Raw genomic sequence first — 390 nt, forward strand, 5'->3', positions numbered from 1 at the left:
ACGTACTTACCCAATAATATATATGAGTAAAATAAGGGAGAGAAAAAATTATATATACAAGCTCGTCACGCAGTCCATGGCTAAAGAAATTCCCGCCGGCAGTTGGCCGCGGACGCCCTTCGACCCCGGGACCTTCTCCTCGCCAGCTCCCTAACGCGCCGCCCTACAGGCCATGAGGGACCGAGTGGACGCCCTCCGGACCGCCGTGCGTGCGGGGGCGCTCGTGCTTGCGCTGGCGACGCTGCTTGGAGACTTGGCCGCCGCGGAGGAGGACTCGAACTTCGTACAACGCGTCCGGGACCCTTACGGCTTCTACTACGTGATCTGGAACTTCGCCTTAAGAAATCCCCCCACGTATTCGTCGATCGTCGTGCCGTCCGCTTGTACGTT

Source organism: Penaeus monodon, chromosome 15 (genome assembly GCF_015228065.2).
Source record: "Penaeus monodon isolate SGIC_2016 chromosome 15, NSTDA_Pmon_1, whole genome shotgun sequence".
NCBI lineage: Eukaryota > Metazoa > Arthropoda > Malacostraca > Decapoda > Penaeidae > Penaeus > Penaeus monodon.